Here is a 21,636-nt window from a genome sequence, read left to right as displayed (position 1 = left end):
TAAATGGCCTTAATTACTTGAAAGCCTTCCTGTGTACGTGTGGGCCAGCCCATGGGGACTGGAGACTAGGGGTGTTTCAGTGACATGTGACCATGTCACCTGGTAATGAAATCCATTTTAAATCTGGTACTTTTCCATTTAGAAGGAGGGGTGGGGACCCAGAGAGTCAAAAGATTCCCACCGTGTACCAAAGCTATAGAAGGGGGTGGAGCAGGACAAAAGAGGCTGACAATCATGAGAAAACCCCGGTTTACCACCTGAGATGTTTGCTGGAGCTAACAAAGACTGTACCGGGGAAAGGGTTGGGCCCAGACTAGGAAGGAGTCTAGTCTGTGAAAGAAGCTTATTGAAACATCTCTGAGAGTGAGATATTACCTGTAATCAGTTTCTTAATTTATTAGGCTTAAACTTGCGAGTTTTTGCTTTATTTTGCTTGGTGACTTACTTTGTTCTGTCTGTTATTACTTGGAACTACTTAAATCCTACTTTTTATACTTAATAAAATCAATTTTGTTTATTAGTAAACCAGAATAAGTGATTAATACCTGGGGGAGCAAACAGCTGTGCCTCTCTTTTTATCAGTGTTATAGAGGGTGGACAATTTATGAATTTACCCTGTATAAGCTTTATACAGAACAAAAAGGATTTATTTGGGGTTTGGATCCCACTGGGAGCTGGGTGTCTGAGTGCTGGAGGGAAGTAACCTGCTGAGCTGTTTTCAGTTTTGGGAGCATGGCCCAGACGCTGGATCTGTGCTGCAGCAGGCTAGCGTTGTCTGGCTCAACAAGGCAGGGTTCTGGAGTCCCAAGCTGGCAGGGAAAATGAGCTCAGAGGTAATTTCAACACGTTAGCTGACAGTCCCAGGGGGATCTCTGTGACCGAACCCATCACAGCGAGGTCCTTACTTTCAGGTGCCACTTCAATGTAACAGGCTTGGGCTCACTTCCGGTTTATGCCTTATGTTCCTAAAGCTCATGCATCAGGGTTTCAGACAGCCATAGAAGAGGCCAGGAAGGGGTTACTGCCCCATATATTTTGGGAGGTTGGTTTTTTGTTTGTTTGTTTGTTTTTAAAAAAAATCTCCTTCATCTGAAACATCAGAGATGGCCATGGCTGCAAATGGGTCCGTGGATAGGGTGTACCAGAGCCCTGAGGAAGCTTCCAGCATTCTCTGTCTATCAAGTGCTTCTGGGTGGTTCTTGCTCACATTCTCAGGATCTAACTGACTGCCATAGGTGGGGCTAGGAAGATACTTTCCCCCAGGCAGTGACCTTAAGGGGTTTTCACCTTCTTCTGCAGCATGTCAGTGTGGGTCACTTGCCAGGATTATCTGGGAATATTTCATGTAATCATTTCCCTGCCATCGCAGGGGCCTCGAGTCCTGGTGCATCTTGGTCCCTCCTATTCTCTGCTCTGCCTGGGGCACATAACTGTCCATTCTCCTGGGAAATGTAATTCTGTGGTCTCATTTTGGTTGCTAGGTTTAGTGTGTGTGTGTGTGGGGGGGGGAGGGGTGGCACTAGTGACCTGTGATACACAGGAGGTCAGAATTGATAATTGGGTGGTCTCGTCTAGCCTTTAACTCTATTACATAAATAGTTATATTAAGATAGTGATGCATATGAAAAGTGTATCCTTTTTATTTCTCTTCTTTCTGAATGAGTATTAACAATTATACGCAACTATCAGAATAAAGAGCCAGCATAGGTAAAGTACAGAGACATTGTTGGGCAAGTTTTCAAACCAGCATCTGCACAGACCTAGTTAACATCCTTTTCCCACCTCTGTCTCCTGGGTTCTGTTGCAAAGGTGTGTGCTCCTTTCTGCTCACTTTTACATATGTGTTAGGCTGGCTGAATTTAAAAATTCCAGGGCACTTTAAAAAAAAGGAAATGAAAGGAAAAAGAAAAGGGAACAACACTCATGTCCTGGCCAATGTTCTCCCTGAATAAAAATGGATTCTGATGTTTTAAAAGCTTTGAGAAAGCTACTGCTGGGCCAATAATGGCTGATGTGTTTTGTTTCCAGAGTGAAATACTCCTCTCATTTACACTGTGACTCCCATGAAACGAACAGAGTTGCACCAGTGTAAGACTAGAATTTGTCTGTCTCTATTTCAAGGTATCTAACTCATCTCTTTGTAAAGCCTGATGGCTGAAATGGAGGAGCCTTGCTATATCTTTCTATGCCTGTAGAAATGAAGAAAGGAAACGTAATAATATGCACAGAGCCCTAAGTTTTCTGTAAAATAATATAGATTGATGTACATAAAAGAACATAGCATTCATGATTATAAATGGAAGGCAAAAAGACAGCAAAGGACCAGTGTTCTTAAAGACCTGTCTACTCTGCAGATTTTATCACCAAAGCACTAGTTAAAAGGCATGTTTCATTTCTTTTGGCGATGCTTGTTGTGTCAGTAGGGAAACAGACACAGAGCAGACCACAGGTTAGGTAACAACAGGAGCATGTTTATTTAGAAACCACTTTACTGCTGAGATTGGCACCCCTGGTCTCAGTACTCAGCTTAGCATAGCCCAGGTCTGAGCAGACATGCTGCAAAGCCAGACCTAAGTTCTGAAATCACTGGTGTTGCACTCCCCTGTCTATGGTGCTAGGACTTCTGGGATCTGTCCCATAGTTCTTTGTGCCACAGTAAGCTGTGCTGCTCTAGGATTGTCTCCTATTGAATTGTGGGAGAACTTGTGTCAAGGTTCCTTCCCCACTCTGAACTCTAGGGTACAGATATGGGGACCTGCATGAAAGACTCCCTAAGCTTATTCTTACCAGTTTAGGTTAAAAACTTCCCCAAGGTACAAACTTTGCCTTGTCCTTGAACAGTATGCTGCCACCACCAAGCGTTTTAAACAAAGAACAGGGAAAGAGCCCACTTGGAGACGTCTTCCCCCAAAATATCCCCCCAAGTCCTACACCCCCTTTCCTGGGGAAGGCTTGATAATAGGTACAGGTGAACACAGACCCAAACCCTTTGATCTTAAGAACAATGAAAAATCAATCAGGTTCTTAAAAGAAGAATTTTAATTAAAGAAAAGGTAAAAGAATCACCTCTGTAAGATCAGGATGGTAAATACCTTACAGGGGAATCAGATTCAAAACATAGAGAATCCCTCTAGGCAAAACCTGAAGATACAAAAAGACACAAAAACAGGAATATACATTCCCTCCAGCACAACTTCTTTCACAAACCATTAAACAAAAGAAAATCTAATGCATTTTCTAGCTTAGGATTACTTACTAACTTTACAGGAGTTGTAAGGCTTGCATTTCTGATCTGTTCCTGGCAAAAGCATCACACAGACAGCCCAAACCCTTTGTTCCCCACCCCTCACAGATCTGAAAGTATCTTGTCCCCTCATTGGTCATTTTAGGTCAGGTGTCAGTTACCTTAGCTTCTTAACCCTTTACAGGTGAAAGGGTTTTGCCTCTGGCCAGGAGGGATTTTATAGCATTGTATACACTCTTCCCTTTATATTTATGACAACTTGTTTGTCTTTCTGGGCACAAGTTGCAAGAAGGCATTAGAGGACTATCAATCAGCATTTGAGTGATTTAGCCTGAGTTCTCATTTCAAGGTGGGTGCTTTACCAGCCTGAGTGAAAGCACACCCTGAGCTCTAACCAACACCCCCAAACTCAGGTGAGAGGGTTGTGTTTGCAGAGGAGAGGAGGGTTAGGGTAACACCCAAATAACAGCCTGGGCTAACTCTGCAGTGAAAACAAACTTCAGAGAGAAGGTGACTTCTTGCCTAGCTGATAGATGCCCAGAAGGAACAATCTATACTTTCAGAGCTAGGGGAAGGGCGCACAGAAAAGCCACACAGCAATAAGGCTTTAGAAGAACAGACACTCAAGGAATTTACCCAAACATGAGAGTAGTCCTCTTATATTACATATCCAAACCCCTGGCAAGATCCAAAGCCCACTAAAGTCAAAAGGAGTCTCTCTGTAGATTTCAGTGGGCATCAGGCCCAATGTGAATTTCCAGCATTGTCATTACAGCCTTCATAATCACATTTAGTCTCCTCCCACACTGTCGTCAAGTTTTGTGATTTTAATTGCAAATCTCATAATGTTTGGACTCCTGGAGTCATGTGATTATGTGACAAACGCAGCTACCACATTTAAAAAATAAGTGAGTTTGTAGCCTTCAGGTTCCAAATAAAAGCTTGAAAACATGAGCCTTCAAGGCTAACCCCCCTCTCCTTCCCCCAAAGGCAAATAAAAATATGGTATTTGTTATATTTTAGAGTGTCATGGTTTTCTGGGGCCTGACTCATGATTGTTGAACATGTGGGGTTGACAATACAGCATCTGGTTCTATATTTACCCAAAGGTATTCTTGTGCCTTTCTGAGGTGACCATGAGAAATGTGGCCCCATTTGGTGTGTTTGTGCATTTAGCAGTAAATAGATTGGAGGAGGCAAGTGTGCACGTTTATCAATCAGTGTTTTTAACTTTTTCTCTTCTCTGCCTCAGTCTTTTACACTTCTGCTTCTTGCTCGGTTATTCTTTTTAAACACACACTTACTACTAAGTATATTAATTTTGTTTAAAGAGCTCCTAGTAGTCGACCCTGTAGATGCATCCAAAGCAAAAAAATCATATCCCATTGGCAACTGCCCAATAGCACTGGTTGACAGTGCATTTTGACAGTGCTGACGTGGTGGATGCAAAGGGAAATAATAAGATGAATGGACTAATTGCTCAAATCTCCTCCCACTTCATGAATGTGCTGTTCAACATACTTTGTTCTATTCAACTTGGCATTATACTGCATACTACCCGCTAAAAACCAGCGAAAGGGCTCCTTCTAAATGTGTATTTTTTTAAAAAAAAATCATCATCCTACAAAATTCAGCAACTCGGTTGGACCATTTCCTGGAAATGAATGACTGGCTGGAGGTAATGGTACAAAACTCAGTTTAAGCCCATCGACTCCTCCTACATGATCATTAAACTCCACATGCCATGATAGCTATTGATCAATTAAACTTTAGTTTTTCCACATGATAAAGGTATGTACCGTACACTGAACTCTAGCCAATGCCTGTAAGCTTGAGTTTAACTATACATGTACACACACTCACCCCCACCCACCCAAGTTCTTTTAAATCTCTCTCCTTTCATAGAGTTCCTTAAGAAAAAAAACCCCTATCTTGAATGAGATATTGTATGAAGGTAACATTGTTAGATGGAGCTTTGAGACATTTTCTTTGTGTTACATAGATGCTATGGAGGTAACAATAAATACAGGGTACCAAAGAATCATAAGCAAAAAGATATAAGATAACTTTGTGGTGTGTGATATGCTAGAACTTCTCTGACCATCAGGGCCATATTTTAAAATAGGCTCCAGAAAGCGTACCATGAAAACTTACGAGTTCACATACTTCTATAAAGAGTACAAATGGGTGCTAACTTTGGCGGTTTCCTGGTTTGCATTCACGAGTCTGGGTCTGCACAAGCATATACCTGTTTGGCTGCAGAGTGCTTTGTTTTGCGAAAGGAAATGGAAGTGTTCACACATGTAGATCGGTTTTCTCTAAAGAAATATATGTAGAAGAAGCTATGGAAGTGAGAGTAAAAGATGGAAGAAGAGACCAAGAGAAACGGATCAAGAAAGGTTATCTTTACCTCCATTCTCCTCTACTTTGTTCCAATCCCCTGTCAGAAAGAGGGGAGATGAAAATAAGCAATTTCACTTTACATAAGGCTGGTAGTTGTCTTCAGGCTGACAGCCTGGGATAGGGTAGGTGCCTGCTTGTCCTTTCTCCCCACTTTGAGCAATTCTTGATGTAGGAAAAGCCTCTATGTATGCTAGTTCTTTCTCCCCGCTGTGAAAAATGTCAGCACTTTGAGGAAACAGACCAGTTTTTTTTCCAGCTTGCCTTAGGGTATGTCTACACTATGAAATTAGGTCGAATTTATAGAAGTCGGTTTTTTAGAAATCGGTTTTATATATTCGAGTGTGTGTGTCCCCACAGAAAATGCTTGAAGTGCATTAAGTGCATTAACTAGGCAGAGTGCTTCCACAGTACCGACGCAAGCGTCGACTTCTGGAGCGTTGTACTGTGGATAGCTATCCCACAGTTCCCGCAGTCTCTGCTGCCCATTGGAATTCTGGGTTGAGATCCCAATGCCTGATGGGGCTAAAACATTGTCGCGGGTGGTTCTGGGTACATATCATCAGGTCCCCGTTCCCTCCCTCCCTCCGTGAAAGCAAGGGCAGACAATCATTTCGTGCCTTTTTTCCTGAGTTACCTGTGCAGATGCCATACCACGGCAAGCATGGAGCCCGCTCAGCTCACTGTCACCGTATGTCTCCTGGGTGCTGGCAGACGTGGTACTGCATTGCTACACAGCAGCAGCAACCCATTGCCTTGTGGCAGCAGATGGTGCAATAGGACTGGTAGCCGTCATCGTCATGTCCGAGGTGCTCCTGGTCGCCTGTGTCCCCCTGGGCGCAGGGACTAAATTTGGAGTGACTTGATCAAGTCATTCTCTTTAGTCCTGCAGTCAGTCCTATTGAACCATCTTATGGTGAGCAGGCAGGTGATACGGATTGCTAGCAGTCCTATTGCATCATCTTCTGCCGGGCAGGCAAGAGATGAGGATGGCTAGCAGTCCTATTGTACCATCTTCTGCCGAGCAGCCATGAGATGTGGATGGCTTGCAGTCCTTCTGCACAGTCTGCTGCCAGCCAAAGATGTAAAAGATAGATGGAGTGTATCAAAACAAGAAATAGACCAGATTTGTTTTGTACTCATTTGCAAATCTCCCCCTCCTCCGCCCCCTGTCTAGGGGACTCATTCCTCTAGGTCACACTGCAGTCACTCACAGGGAAGGTGCAGCGAGGTAAATCTAGCCATGTATCAATCAGAGGCCAGACTAACCTCCTTGTTCCAATAAGAACAATAACTTAGGTGCACCATTTCTTATTGGAACCCTCCGTGAAGTCCTGCCTGAAATACTCCTTGATGTAAAGCCACCCCCTTTGTTGATTTTAGCTCCCTGTAAGCCAACCCTGTAAGCCGTGTCATCAGTCGCCCCTCCCTGCGTCAGAGCAACGGCAAACAATCATGCATCTGAGTTGAGAGTGCTGTCCAGAGCAGTCACAATGGAGCACTCTGGGATAGCTCCCGGAGGCCAATACCGTCAAATTGTGTCCACAGTACCCCAAATTCGACCCGGCAAGGCCGATTTAAGCGCTAATCCACTTGTCAGGGGTGGAGTAAGGAAATCGATTTTAAGAGCCCTTTAAGTCGAAATAAAGGGCTTCATCGTGTGGACGGGTGCAGGTTTACGTCGATTTAATGCTGCTAAATTCGATCTAAAGTCCTAGTGTAGACCAGGGCTTAGGGTTTTCTGGAATTTTTGCTACTGTACATTTATTTAAAAGTAACCTTATATATTCGAAAACATGCTGACCTTTGGTTGCTCCTGATTTGCAATGCGGTAAGCAAGATCAGAATCAGCCCCGAAAATTTATTTTGCGTGCAATCATTTTTACACTGCGCATATTTCCACCCAGGAAGTCGACCTTGCCAGCATCAGATGACAGGATAGTAAACTGCAGCACATGCACTCCCATCATCCCAGATAGAGAGAAAGTTCTGATCTAGACTGATATAAGCATCATGATCTATTGACAATCTCCTCCAAGTTCACAGGGCAATCTGTTTCTAAATTAAGGTAGCTATAGTATAAATACTTTATTTTTTTGACTGCCATTACATTTTGCCCGGCATTAACCAGACACTGTTACTGTTTTGTGGCTGTGTCACTGCCAGTTAATGAACTTAAACATAATCAGCTGGTGCAGAGTGTCACAAGCCAAAACCTCTTCTGCTTATTCACATTGGCATTATTTATATATTATTTAAATAAAATGATTTATTAGTATACCTGCGCTTTGAACTACTTTGCAAAGCTACTGTTAACCACTTACATAAGAAGTTAGGAAACAGGGGCTTGATCCTTCAGAGCCTTACTCATAAGAGTAGCCCCACTGACTTCAGTGGAACTATCCACTTGGTTAAAGGTTTGGAGGATATAGCCCAGACATTGTGTATACAACTCTGAAAACATTTCTCACATTCTCTGCCATCCAGTATATTAAAATATGCATTGTAATTGTCATCATTACATATCTTATATTAAAACAGCTATTTTAGAATGCAACTTAGGGTATTATGCATTAACTATCATTTATTATTTAATCCTCCCACAAAGTGGCTACAGCAAGAGGAATTAACATTTTTGTTGGCTCTCTCAGTTTCATAATAAACATATTTTTATTTGAGCAAGATGTGTGTACCATGAAAATATTTCAAGGAAAAATAAATTATTCAAATGGACAGCTTTGTTGTCGATTATGCTGGCATTTTTCTTAGATGTAATTTATAACAGTATCATTTGTTATAACTGATAAAATACTAAAAGCTTTTTAAAAAGCTAAAAAGATTTACTTTATTGTCTAGACTTTATGTAAGCCATTGCTAATTAATACTGCCCTTCCTGGTGGCTTTGTAGAAGGCACAATTCAAACAAACGAATTATAAATGATTTTTCAATGTAAACTTTTAACAATGTAGCGCCTAAGGGTTTGCTGAACATAAGAGTACAATTTAGAAAACTTAAGGTTTAACTAAGGTCAGGGATATCTCAGGCATTGATGGATGTAGATGCAAAAAAGCGTTCAACTTAGGAAAGACAATCTTTCCTTCAAGACTAAACAAAATGCTAGCAGTGGTGATAAATAGATACAAAAACATACATGAAAGAAAGAGTCCGAAGGATATTTTGAAGTTCTGCCAAGCCAAATACAACTAAAAAAAGAAGCAACTCTTAATGCCATATGATTTTTATACCCATTTCTTTAGCAGAGTCAGCTGAGGCTCAAGGAAGCCAAACATCCTCCCAGAGTCGTACACGGTCTTGGTTTTATGCCTGAACCCAGAACCTCCCCCGCCCGCTTTTTCTCCAGATACTAAAGCACAAGGCTTAGGTCTTTAGCCTCCTCTTCATTCCCCATTGAAAGCAGCTGCAGCAAGACTGGGCACCAGTTGGCCCCATTGGAGTTGTGGGTTCAATGAAAGCCAGCATTGGACTAGACTGTATGGATTTAACTCTTTCCAGTTAAATAATATAATGACTCACTTATTCTATTTTCTAGTAGTTAGCAAATTTTCCCCCTATCAAATTTACTCATATGTAATAACTAGCAAATCCAGCGTTGTTGACAAATGAAGAGCTTGTTTATATAGTGCCTAGCACAGTGAGGCCCCAGTCTCCAACTGGAGCCTGTGGATAGAAATTGAAGCCTGTAAGAGAAATAAACAACAGTTATCTTCGTCGTTATAGAAACATCCATTTATGTACTTCTGCTATTGTAGTTATTTTTTCTTTCCTCAAAAGTGATGTGACACCCATGATGAAGTCTCCACCCAGCTTCCTGGAGACATTTAATTACGTTAATGGGGTGATCAATTATATTTCTTCTTCTGAATGGGAATTTGAAGAAAACAGTTCATAAGAAACTTATGAGTCAACAGTATCCTACCCACTGTGTAATAATGGAAGAGGGCATAGTGGGTGTCTGTGCACTTGAGAGTAAGGCTCTCTGAAGATAAACATATGTAAGCTTTCTTTAATAACTAACTCTCCTACTCCTTTTGCTTGTTTGGTTAGCAGTCTTGAGGATTCTTTCTTCTGGTATCTGACTCTGCTGCTGGTGAGGCATGATGATTTATGATGTCACAGTGGATTAAGGCCTCTTGATATAAGCCAGAAGCAGGAGGTGGAAGGGGACAGTATGTTCTGAGACAATGTTTTTTTCAAGTGTCTCTTACAAATCTGAAGCCATTTTTATATAATTACATACACACACAAAACATGGGGTTCAATATTATTCGGTGCTAGATCTAAATCACTGAAAAATACTTAATATTAAATCAAGGTAGAATTAACAGAAAAAAAAAAATCACATACTTTTCTAATTACCATAGACTCTACTGCATTTTAGGTAACTTATGCATTTGTCGTCTGGCTTGCATCTATCATTCCTATTTGGTTATTTCATTCATATTTGCCCATTGCTATAAAGTTGTTTGGTGATCTCTATTTTGTAATAGCAGTTGTACTACCTACCTAAGGGACACAGTCAGACCTTTTAAAAAACTTCTGTTGCATTGGCTTATGTATTACTGCACTGAATTGTAGCATGCCACATAAGTTAACATGCTTCAGCATGGTTTGGGATCATATGCAGTGTATCAGAGAGAAGGGGCGGGCGGGTCTCTTTTAGATCAGTCTTCAGATAGTGAAGTACGGCCCTGATGCAACTCTCATTGAAATCAAGGGGTTATAATAGCAGAGAGGTGCTCCTCCTTTTCTCCCTAGAAGGGCCTTTTGACTCCATGCACTTGCAGAGGAGACTGCCACTTTTGGGGTGGCCGCTAGAAATGCCTCAACCTCATTCCCTCCAGAGAGCATGTGCTGCAAGACTAACCTGCCTCCTCTTCACTGCCCAGTGGAAGCAACTGCAGCAAGGGTTGGCATGTCTCCTATTTAGTTGGGCCCATTGGGTATTTCCTACTCCTCCTCTGCTCTTGGAGCAGGGGATAAAGAGAAAGTGATCATTCCTTTAGAGTCAGCATTAGGAACCTGGCTGTCAAGTGGTCACTGCTGCATTCCGAGGGAAATAGCCCAGTGGGACACATCTGAAGTCCAATGAAACTTTGCCATAAGTGGAGTAAAGCTTCACTGCAAATTCAGTGAGTTTGTTGAAGGGTGTTGAAACAATGGGACTGTCACTCCACTGCTGGAGTTTCAGTATCTCTGCGGTGCTTATGGATCCTGAGCCATAAGCACCATCTGCAGTTATTTCAGTAATGAGAGTAAAGTAAGAACCACTACTGAATAATTAGAGAGGCAGTCTGGCTTAGGGGATAAGGCACTGTACTAGAATTCCTGGGTTCTGTTCTCAGGTCTGACACCGGCCTGGTGGATGACCATATGCAAGTCACTTTGCCTCTCTGTACCTAATCTCCCCTTGTACGAAATGGGAACAATATCATTTAAGATCTACTGATGAAATGCCTTGTATAAGAGCGAAGTATTATTATTAAATGAAGCATTTTCCCCCTGGAGGTACTGGTAGTTCAGAATTGTACATAATACATATTTAGTTTGCCTATTTCTTTTTGTACATGGTAATCTGGGGACATTTGAATAGGGCTTTCCTTTTCTGGTTATTATTTATGTTTGAAATGATGAAAATTCCTTCCTTTAGAAACATAAAATTTGAGGAAGTGAGCCAAAATAGCAGCTTGTCTTTTGGGCAGCAGGGATTACAGCTGTCAGAAATGTGTTCAACACAACAATATATCTTTTCAAAATATAATATTTTTTCTCTTGACTGCAATGGTTTATTTTGTTTTTGAAATGATGGAAATAGTCTCCTTTTGAAAGCAAGGTTTTTTTGTTTTTGTAAAAGCCAATATCACAGATTGATCAATTAATTGCTTATTTTCCCTCGGTACAATCGTTAGTGGTAGAAAACTAGTTCATATAAAAGATCCCCTTGCTCCTGTACACCCCAAACATTTGTTTAAACCGCTAATATTTAGATATGAGGTTTTCATTTCTGATTTTCAGCTGGTCAGAAAGTGCCAAAATGCCACCAGAAAAATTAGCACTCCCTCCACCCCAATCCTCCCTGAGCAATAAAGAAGATTCATCATTTTCCTATGACCATCACCCTGCCCCACAGGAATCCCGGCTTCTCTAGTAGGCTGGGTACCCCACCATACACTCACTTTGTACTGTCAGGTTGGGAAAAGCGGCCTTCAACTCTTCCTGCTCACCTTCCAGAATTTTCCAAGGTAGGCTGAGGGCCCACTTTCATGGGAGGAACTTGTTGGTGGCATTCCCTCCCACTACCTCCAGTCTCTAAGGAGGCATCTTCTAGTAAGGTGGATGGCTTTTCTCCCTTTGGCCCCAGACTATCCAAGGATCAAGATACGAGTCCAGGCCGCAATGGATTAGAGCTGAAAATCCATGTTCTCAAATTCTAGATACAGGCCCAGCATGTTAAAATGTCAATGAAGAGTCAACAGCAGGACTCAGGGTACCATTTAAGTTATTACTATAGAGAAGGAGAGTGGGCAGGCCTTCTACTTCCACAAAAATGCCTCCCTGGAACCTGGAGATGGGTGGAGCCTGCCTACTAGCTGCTTCGCCAAGAGCCAGGAAAAATGAGTGGAGGATCATCTCTTGAAGATGCCAAATTGGGGACTTGCAGTTCCCATATCCTTCTCCCCACCCCAACCCCGAAGACAACAAAGTATTTGGAGAGTTGGAGTGTTTTAGAGGCAGAGGATCTTCTGGGAAAGGAGGAATGTTGGTTGGGATGAGCAATGGTTGCTCACTTTGGAGAGATGAGTCCCCAGTGGTTTAGAGGCTGCACCCACAATCAGAACCTTTGGGAGATGTGCCCATTTCTAATAAATGTTGTATGTATTTACACGGCAGTCACTGTACCTTGGAAGCAGAGATTCATAGAAATAGTTAGATGAGAGTGAGGATTTTGGCACAGATTCTCTCTCAAATCACTGTGGTGTTCATAAGTGAGAAAAATTGATTTGGCATTAAGACAGGATTTCACCACACTCATGGTTATGGAAATCAGTTATGGCCATGGGGAAAGTCTGTATTTTGATTAATAAATGGACCTGAGGACTTGTTCCTGCTTTAATATTTTCATGGCCTTTTACCCAGAATAAAAGTGTCAGTAGGTGCCATTTTAGCACAGTCAAGTGGTAACAAAAAAGGAATTGCACATTACACAATAACGGCTTCTTTTGACTACAGTTTTCCTTCCGTCTTAGAAAAAAGTTGGACACTTTTCCTATTTTGTTGTACCAGGCTGAAATCACTTATAGGAAGAATCCTATTCTCTATGAAATCCTACAGGTTTCTAGAGTTGCATGGAAGGGGGAAAAAAAGGTTCCCCAATTGAAACTACAGAGGAAATTGTAGGTAGGTAGAATAAGGTTGTCCCTGTGGGAATTGGGCTAAGACATCTGAACTGCTCCTCTTATAAAAGTAGGAGGCATTGTGGCCCAGTGTAGGGAGACTCAAACTTTTTCATAACACAGAACACACCTTAGTAGAGACATTGTCTCATGGACACTTCCCCCTCCCACACTCTGACAGATTCACCTCCCTTCATCTGCCATCACAAAGATCACTTTTCCACCCATCCCTATCACATATAAAGAAGATGGAGAACAATTGTTTAGGATATTTAGGTTAGCTATTAGGAAAAACCTTCTAACTATAAGGGTAGTTCAACTCTGGACTAGGCTTCCAAGGGAGGTTTATCACTGAAGGTTTTTAAGAACAGGTTAGACAAACACCAGTCAGGGATAGTCTAGGTAGACTGCGTTGAGCCTCAGCATAGGGGGCTGGATTTGATGACTTCTTAAAGTCTCTTCCAGTCCTACATTTCTATGTAATACTACGGTTGGCAACTGCAGTAATTGCTTACATGGAAGGGTAACGTTAGGAAAATAATGCAGTTAAGTTGTCTTTTAGTGCAGTTCAGCAGATTATATATATAAGAACCACCAGCACTATGTGAAGATCACAGTTTGAGAAACATGGGCCCAGTGGATATAGCACTGGGCTGAAAGCCAGGAAACCTGGGTTCCATTCCCAGTTCTGCCATTGAATTGCTATGTGACCCTGGGCAAGACACAGTTTCTTTGTGCCTCAATTTCTTTGTAAAATAGGGTATAACAATATTTACCCTCTTTATACAGCACAAAGATATCTCGGAATGACAACTGTTATTTAAGGGTTTATTATTAGTATTAGTAACAAAAAGTGCCTCATCTTTAATGAGCCAGAGAGACCAAAACTTCATTGTTATGTCTTATCTAAAAGAAGCCTCTCCAGTGGCACAGTGCCCCTTGGCATCATGCTGGAGCATTGATTCAGTCCTGACTCAGAGGGAAGAGCAATACTCTCTCAGGCCCTGATCCTGCAAAGATCTATGCAGAGGCTTAAAGTTAAGAATACATTTTTGCCAATTCAGAGCCTTAAATCACTAACACCACCACTGCCTGCTTCATAGTTTTCTTTGGAGATCTTCCAGTATTGACCAGTCCAGACCCTGTTCAGCTGGAGGGATGATGGGATCAGAGTCAGAGGTGACACGACTGCTGGGCATCTGATCAAAATGTAGTGAAACTACGTAAAATATGATTATATTAGACAAAATATGAGAGCAAAGTAAGGGCCAAATACTATTCTCATTTACACCACGGAGAATCCATTGTGACTCCATTGAACTCAAAGAGTCAGTTTAGTGGTGTCACTATGGATTTACCCTGGTGTCAGAATAGGATTTTAGCCATAAGTATATGACGCCTTTTTTGACGAATTAAAGAAAAAAAAAATCAGATCACCTATAACATTTTTCAACTATGCAGTTCAGTGAGGAGACAATACAGGCTCTAGTTATTTAGGTGCCAATCCTGCAGGCTGCTCCATGTGGACAGACCTTTGCAGTAAGGTCTACTGGGCTCCATAGAGCCACAAGTCTCTGAAGCACTGTTCAGGATTGGGGCATTAGACTGTAAACTCTTTGGGGCATGTATTGCAACTCCTGCAGGTGGACAGCACCTAGCACATTGGAGATGCTACTGGAAACAAGTAGTAGATTTAATTATAGTTACTGTGGGATTGTTGAAAGGGGACTGCTATAAATATGGTGGCAAAGCTGTAATTTTATTATATTCAGGACAAGGATGCTTGGTCAGATTGGGACTTTTTTGGTGCCAGTTACAGTGCCTCCAAGCAATGAGGCTAGAGAACAGCTTTAATATAATTTGCAAGTGGCTTTTGTTTCCTTCAATTGCTATTGCTATTACTAAGAAAGTGCATTTGTAAAAAAATAAATAAAAAAAAATTGGCTGATGAGTTGTATAATTGACATAGTTTAACACCAGCTACAATGTACCAATCAGGGAACTGAAATATGTGCTTCTAAAAACCATGGGTAACAAAGAGCTTTGGCACTTTTGTTAAGGCAGCTCTCAGCATCTTACACAACCTCTGATTACCTTTCTTTTCTGCATTTGGGGAGAAGAGGGCATGTTTATTTTTCTTCTTACTCTATCCCCCTTTGTGCTTGTTCATTTGCTAGGTGCATAAAAGAGAGGAGGTCACGTGTGCACATGGGATAAAGAGGTATTATGAATTCCAAAGTGTTTGCTTCATTGGGGAAAGCACACAGAGCAAGAAAGCCCAAGAACATAATGTGTGAATTTCTAATGAATACTGTGCCAACCGTTTGAGAGTTCCTCCCCCCCCCACCCCCACCTGTAGCAGTTTTATCCATTTGGGAGAGTACAGCGTACAAGATATTCTTTAGTAGTATGCTGGCTATTTAATTTTAATACATTTAATCCTTTATATCAATGTAATATTCTTTAGACAAGCACTTCCAAGACAGATTAGAACTGCATTTAAGGGGATTAAAAGCTTCTCTTGCTAAAAACAATGTTTCAGATGGCAAATCCACTTATTTATGTCAATTTCAGTGGAATATGTTTTTGTCTTTCATGTGTTGCTACTGCATAAAGAAAGCCATGCTTTCACCATGACTACAGCCTTTCTGGCTCTGCTTTACATACATGGTAATGTTCATTTCATTCAGTACAGTAAGCCATTCTAGGAAAGTTTGATGGCTTCCATAAAACTGAGAGAGACCATTTTCTTTCGTACGTAGTGAAAACAATAGGTCTAGTATCTTAAAAGTACCAATTCCCAGGAGAAGTGTAACATGAGACATACAGAGAAAAGTTCTCTATCATTTTTCCTACTTTACTGTCATAGACTGAAAACACCCATAGGAAGGATCTTATTTTCTCTGAAATCCGACAGCTTTTGAGAGGTATAGACAAGCAAAGCTTCCACAACTGAAACTACATAGGAAGTTGTAGGTAGGTAGGTAGGTAGAATAAAGATCCCCATTCTGGAATTGGGCTAAGACAACAAAGCTCTACCAAAATGGGAGGTAGTGTGGTCAAGCGCAGGGGTTCTCAACATTTTCATAACTCAGAGCACAACTTAATAGAAAGATGGTCTCTTGAACACCTCTGCTCCCATATATGATCACACAGACCCTTCTCAGTTGCAAACACACAGGCCATTTCTCCTCTTATTTACTACCATGTAATAATACTGTGGCAACTGCAGCACTTGCTTACACAGAGGAGTAATACCAGGAAAATTATGTAGTTTAGTTGTCTTTTAAAGCCACATATCTATGTTTAGAGCCATACCAAAGCAGAGAAGACAACACATAACCATTCTAGACTAGTTCACTTTGTCCAGAATCTATTAGATTTTAACTTCTTATTTAAACTACATTTCTTTATATTACACTGGCAGGTTCTGCTCAAACGTCTTATCTATATAGAGTACTTATGCAATAAGGTCCCAGATTCTCCACCAGGGCTTGAAATCACTTAAACTCCAATCAATTTCAAGCCCAAAGGAGATTAGTTAGAGAGGTCTCATAATTAGAGCTGGAAGGATAGCGGAAAAAGATAGCTGAATATTCATTCAGTTTTTAAAGGTAATTTCAATCTGACCATGTCCGACAGCCTTGACATTACCCTTCCATGAAACTTTACTCTCACAAGTGCTTAAGGAACATGAACTTTAGCTCAAATACTCAAACATTTACCTAAAGCAATTTTCACTGATTACAAAATTCCAAGTTTGCATGGTTGGTTAGTGTGATGGCCCAAGCAATCAGCAGGAAATAGGAAAGAACCCTAGGGAAGAAGGGCCATGCTTTTTTAACCAGGTGGACCTATTTTCCCACAGGTGTTTGGTCAGACAAAGAAAATCATGAAGTAGTGCTTACCTTTTCCTCCCTGTGTTATCAAACTGTGGGAGCCTCATTTCAGATAAAGCAAGCAAGCAAACAAACAGAAAGCTGGCTGTAGGAAACTGACCCTACCTTTAAAAGAAGTTTAAGACATTGCAGAGCAGGCTTGACCTTCTGAAAGCCTAGGGGGAAGGGAAGCATGCCTGTCAATCTCCTCTTAACAAAGCATGCTGGGAAGGGGCAGAGACTTGGACTCTATAATACATGCTGGTCTACCTTTCATTAAGTGTTCAGGGAAATGACCTTAGAGAAAGAAAAGCTATTTAAAGGAGCTTGGAAAATCCAATGAGGCGGGGAAATCCCTAACCCTGTGGGGGATGTCTCCTCCAGCTTGAAAATAGCCTATTGGCTGTATATTGGAGAAGTCTTTAGGAATGAATATCACTAACTGAAGTGGGGGAGTGGCACTATATAAAAGCTATTATGCCTGCTAATACAATAAACACGTTGGGTGAAATCTTGGCCATAATGAAGTTTTACCTTTGATTTAATGCAACCAAGTTTTCACCTTTAGATTTTAAGAAACTACTCTGTTTGTGTTTTCTTTTAACCCTCTGTCTATGGTGTCCAGGGCATCTTGACTGCAGGGACTAGTGAATTAGTTATGTGAGAGATTAAATCAGGGGACAGACACAATAAACTGTCTCTCATGTAACTGATCAATGCAGCGCAAATTTAGGATTACTAATCTTCATGAATGATTTGCAGGCCAAGTATTTGGTGAAGAACTATTAAATCTAAGAATTTCATTATCTGTGTAGAAGTTTATTTTAAAAAATGAAATTCGGTCAAGGCCATTAAATAAATTCTTCTTTTGGAATTATTTGCTAAGGTCTATTTATTGCTGACATTTGTATCAGAGCCTGTGCATTACACACTACCCATTTATTTCTGAGTTGTATTTTACAAAAATTTTAATGTTTAATTGTAGGTTAAGCAACTGGGGGGGGGGAATCCAACTTTGAGACATATCAGGTGTGTTTTAGTACCTGCGTAGATAATATGTTGTTAAATTTTGTCATTTCAGGCAACCCCTTCCCTCACCTCATACACTTCTGTTATTTAAGGGAGTTTCAAAATGATTTTTTAAAGAAAATATTCTGTGAAATATTTATTTAAGTGATTCTCCATGTAATTTACTTTCCCACTAGCTAGCTAAAGCTAGGTCATTCAGTTAGTTCTTTTGGGCCACTGATATTATAAGATCCACTGTCTGGTTTCTATCATGGGGTTAAAATATTGTTCATGTTGCCATCCCAGACATTGCTTCCAAGATTGAATCTCAAAGAGCATCTGAAAATACAAGGGATACATTTTCAAAGCAATGCTCAAGGATTTAGTTGCATGACTCCCATTGATATTCAAAGTCCAGCAAAAGATTTGTACTAAGTTTGAACTATACATACTCCTATAGTTTCATGGGAAGGGGCTGCTAGATAGAAACTAACCCCAAGCCTAAATGTTTTAAAATCTAGGCCCCAACTTAAAATAGGGAAAAGGCACATTTTAACCTTTTACTAGTCGTGGCACTTAGCGAACTTGTAACTGTATCTACAATGAAGAAAAATATATATATATGTATGACACTGTGTGTGTGAAATACTGATAGCTTGGTGTGCTATAGTATCATGTCACTTAAATTACACTGATTATAAACTTTTTAACCTATGGACAAAACACATGGAATTCTTATCTGGGAAGAAAAAAGACCCATTCAAGAATATATAAAGTTTAAGGTTAGAACTGAAATTTCACTGGAAAATGTAGTGCAAAAATGTTGCTCATTTTTAATTACATTTTCAATGGCAAATATTGGGCTGTCAGCGGCTCTTCTAAAATTGTTTTAATTGAAGTTGCATGAAAATCTGGGGAGTTCATCTTGAGTTCATCTCCCAAACCCATCCTGATTTCATTAAACATCTGATCTTTCTTTACTTGCCAATAAAAAATATTTATTATCAGTATCTGCTTTGTAACTATTTTTTTTAAGCATTGTCTCTTCTGTTCATTAAAGCTGAAATCTACGTCTCCCATGTCAAGCCAGAGCCATCGAGCTCTATGTGGAAGAAGCATAAGATGGACTGGGAAATTAAATCCACCCCCAGATTTGGGTTCAGGATGTGGGGCTGCTGAATAGCCTTTCTGGCCCTTCCCAGTCTAGCCTATGGGCTGGACTAGTAGCTGCCGCCACTCTGCATTACCCTTTTCATGTTGGAGCCTCTGGATCCACGTAAACAAGCCACTTGCCCTCTTCATAGCCAACTCTGGGCCAGTAGATCCAGTGAATTCAATGGAAGTACAATGTAACATGCAGCAACTTAGGTTATGGCCCAGAATATGCTACCGTTGGGTGTAGGGTACGCAGAGATTTTTGTGCACATCTGTTCTACTAGCAGTTCTCCCCTCACAGCTCCACTGTCGGTCTTAATTACTCTGGAGGGCCTTACACTGGATTCCCACACTGGAGGTGATTTTTTACCCTTAGGTGTTGTCTCCACTGGGGGTTTTATCCACAATTCCCGGCAGAGAGGCAGCCACCTGCATAACTGCAACAATGTAAACCCTGGGTGTACAAAGGCAAAGCTTCTATTTCCACTGGAGCAGCTCATCCCTTCTAGAAACGAGGCTAAGCTGCAAGTTTTGGTTTAGAACAGTTTAGCCTATCTGTCCTGAGGGGCTGCACCACTGCAACTATAAACCGGAATAGTTAGAGATGACTGAAAGGAAAAATATCCCCGATGCACAGAAGGCTTTGTCTTGCCATCTTCCATTTGGAGATTTTTTTTTTTAATTTCAGAAAAATAAAAACTTCTCATTTCTTTAATAAAAAGACAAACCTTTTTATAATCATTCAGAACAGAGATAAAATTCCTGTGATTTCACTGACAGTTCAGAGTTTCTAGAGGCAGGCTGAGGAAAAAAGAAAATCTGTTTACTTTGTAAAAATGAGACTTAGTATAAGACTGTATAAGATTAGAAGAGTTTGAGAAATGGTCTAAACGTACCAGTGTCAATCCTAAAATCCAAATATGCCAAGAAATCATGCCTGAAGGTCTGTATCAATTCTAGCTGTAGAAACTTAAGCAATTTTCCAAAGATGATGTGACCACCTCTTATGTTAACTATTAAGTCATACTTGCATCTCACTGTTACCAATAACTTACTATTGGTTTATGCTTATCTGTTATGCAACCTTACTTGCAAACCGAGTCTGTGTATGTGTGTGTGTGTGTGTCTCCTGTTTTGCTGAATCAAATTGCAATGTTTCTGTTCAGAGTCCAGCTGGACCTATCCAGCTTTGTTTCATGTATTCAAAATGCACTAATGACAGTTTATAATATCATTATCTACAGTCAGAGATATTATAACTTCAAGAAATGGAAAGAAAGTGCAGCCATATGTGGAAATGCTTTATTTTGTGCACTTTTAACCCTCAAGATAGTACAGCTGCAAAAGATAGGGACAGCCATGAGGGGGTGAAAAAAAAAAATCAAATGTCTGCAAAAGCATTTTGTACATTTCCCTCACTGTCGTCATGAAAGAGAATTGGGTTATTCGGATGGTAAATAACAACCAAGAACTGTTTTTTTCCTAAAAATTATTTTTGAATAGGATTCAAATGTGTTCCTTATTACACGGTTTGATAATTCAGTGATGCTTTATCCCCCCATAACATATGAGCTGATTTAAACCTTCACTCCAAACAGCCTAGGGGTTATTAGGAACAGTGTGGACTGAGTATGGATTAGGTTTAAAAGTAATAAAAGAGTAGACCTGTTGGTTAGGTGAAAAATTCACTATCAGATTCCTGAGTGCAGCTTTCTTTTCATGTGCAAACTGCATTAAATGAGGCATTTAATTCAACAAATCCATAGTTCTGATCCACCAGAAATAGAGACTGGGTTAGTTCAATTTGTAACAAACGATCTCCATATGATCAAAGTCCTAAGAGCTGATTCCAACATACTGCTTAAATTAGTCTAACACCGAAGTGTTTGGCTCTGGGACAATATTTGGAATGTCTTACCAGAAGAAAAATTCCTCGGCACACATGGTTCTAATATCAGGGAATGCCAACCTTACTTTTTAATGGGCTGACAGGGAGCCTCGGCGCTAACTTTCTGACTCCAAAAAGTTCTTGTGCTGTCACCCGCAAACCAGCTTGGATAATTTTTCCTTGGCTTCCTTATTAAAGACTGAATGAAGGGATTGTGTGGCTTTCTTAATGTCACTTGGTCTGCTTGCCATAAATTCAAGCACTCATGATGAAAGCTCCACTTATATTTCGCTGGGAAATGGAATCAAGGAGAATGCACCCTGGTTCACAATAAATAACTAAGGTTGAGTTATTAAGTGTATTTCATATACCAGGCCCTTATTACATCAGCAGTTTAGATAATGGCTTCTTAAAAAATATTTCGGTACAGAAATATATGAAGAAAGGGTTATACACAGGGGTTCCTATGCATGGAAATCAAAACAGACAGCTATAGCAATAACTTAAGACTATATTAACAAATATAGAATATTTATATTTTTACATGCTGCTGTCTGTTTAGATTAAACAACTGTAGAAATAAGAATGGTCAACTATTTGCTCGAGCCCTGCCGAAGACTTCTCAACTGGGACTGTTTGTTTGCTTTGCA

General features: G+C 40.6%; 1 long non-coding RNA gene across 1 annotated transcript in view; it reads right to left on the bottom strand.

The window, feature by feature from the left end:
• Nucleotides 1–17,170, bottom strand: part of LOC122462581 — a 59,501-nt gene extending 42,331 nt beyond the window's left edge. The window contains exon 1 of the long non-coding RNA XR_006285243.1: nt 16,966–17,170. This is a non-coding gene — a long non-coding RNA (uncharacterized LOC122462581). The remainder of the gene's footprint in view (nt 1–16,965) is intronic.
• Nucleotides 17,171–21,636: the final 4,466 nt, after the last annotated feature.

The sequence above is a fragment of the Chelonia mydas genome, chromosome 12 (assembly GCF_015237465.2).
Source record: "Chelonia mydas isolate rCheMyd1 chromosome 12, rCheMyd1.pri.v2, whole genome shotgun sequence".
NCBI classification, from domain to species: domain Eukaryota; kingdom Metazoa; phylum Chordata; order Testudines; family Cheloniidae; genus Chelonia; species Chelonia mydas.
This window is presented reverse-complemented; position numbering and strand designations above follow the sequence as displayed.